This window comes from Limulus polyphemus, unplaced genomic scaffold (genome assembly GCF_000517525.1).
Source record: "Limulus polyphemus unplaced genomic scaffold, Limulus_polyphemus-2.1.2 Scaffold8424, whole genome shotgun sequence".
In the NCBI taxonomy this organism is placed as follows: Eukaryota; Metazoa; Arthropoda; class Merostomata; order Xiphosura; family Limulidae; genus Limulus; species Limulus polyphemus.
This window is the reverse complement of record NW_013674034.1, coordinates 22,239-24,083: the sequence shown is the minus strand read 5'-3', so window position 1 is coordinate 24,083 and position 1,845 is coordinate 22,239.

The following is a 1,845-nucleotide window of genomic DNA, read 5'->3' as shown; positions in this document are numbered from 1 at the left end:
CGAACTTCCTCATGGGAAGGCAATTTAATAAGTTTGAAGCCCTTGATTGTTTTCATAAATACAACTGACCTTCCACAAACAACAGATCTGTGATAATAATTTAGTAAACATTTTTATCAATGACAGTTTACATTTTGCAATACGTCTTTATTTCCATGTATTGTTTTGTTTTTTAAGTAAAATATTTGTGAAAATTCTCAATAACGTTTTTGTATTAACATTTTTACGAAATACAATATTCAATGCTGTAAGATGAGCATTTCACAATAAGTCTTCACTGCATTGCTTTGTTCTTTATTAACTTTTATTCTATTGACCTTTTTTTTACCGGTTTTCATAGAGGACTGGTTGTTTGGCCACGTGAGGACCTCTCCTCCCCTTGTATTTCCTAACAATCAAAATTGATCAAGGCCATTTGAATTGGACCTCTTAGACAGTATTAGTTTGAGTTAGAAATCTGTGCAAGATAATAGTTGCAAACGCTTTGATTTACACATAAAGAAAGTTCAATTATAAGTTGTACTCTAAAACTACAAAGTTTTATGCATAAAGTTCCAAACCAGCAAGAACCAAGCTCTAAACAAAGATTAGTGAAAATATCTACAGAAAGATAAGAATAGTAATAGTTAAACATAACTATTTACGTAGATCCTTTAAACCTTAGCGGAGCAAATCAACTTATGAAGCCAAACATGAAAAAATTAGTTTATATTATTTAGAGATTTAAATAAGCATCCTTTTCATTACGAACAGATGTTATAAAAATGAATTATCAATAAGTGTTTTACTTATAAAACTTCAGAAAGTGCAAAAAAGTATGTCATGCAAATTAAACATAGAAGCGAAAACTATAATCAATACGTTAAATGCGTACTAAATAGATATTTAAAACCACAATAGGCTGTACTAACTATCTCATTCATTATGTATGATAAAATCCTTTCAGAAAAGATAACTGTAAAAGTGTGTAAAGAAAATTATTGACTATGCTATAATATTTGCCTCGTTCAAGTAATGGATAAATTACAATAGTATGTGTGATAAAAACTAACATATGTAACAGTATTATAATAGTTGTTTTGTTAAACTAATGGTTTTACTTATAACTTTTGAGGACATATATTAAATCTAGACTATAATGTTGATGATGTAATCGCATGTTGAGACAGCTTATGATTAGCTAATCATCCAAGTGAACTATCCGCACCAACCTTAGTAACACAATTTGCCATCCGCCTATAGAACTTTAGTAACACAATCCATCTATAGAACCTAAGTAACATTGTCCGTCTATAGAAACACCATCAGCTTTATTAAGACGTACGCAATTAAATATATATATAAAAACTATAAAGTTGACAAGAACTAGAGATTAAAATAGCAGATTTAATGTGTTACTTGTAAAGGGAACCTGTAATTGTGATTAATGTGTTACTTGTAAAGGGAAACTGTAATTGTGATTAATGTGTTACTTGTAAAGGGAAACTGTAATTGTGATTAATGTGTTACTTGTAAAGGGAAACTGTAATTGTGATTAATGTGTTACTTGTGAAATAAACCTGTAATTGTGATTAATGTGTTACTTGTGAAGGGAACCTGTAATTGTGATTAATGTGTTACTTGTGAAAAGAACCTGTAATTGTGATTAATGTATTACTTGTAAAGGGAACCTGTAATTGTGATTAATGTGTTATTTGTAAAGGGAACCTGTAATTGTGATTAATGTGTTACTTGTAAAGGGAAACTGTAATTGTGATTAATGTGTTACTTGTAAAGGGAACCTGTAATTGTGATTAATGTGTTACTTGTAAAGGGAACCTGTAATTGTGATTAATGTGTTACTTG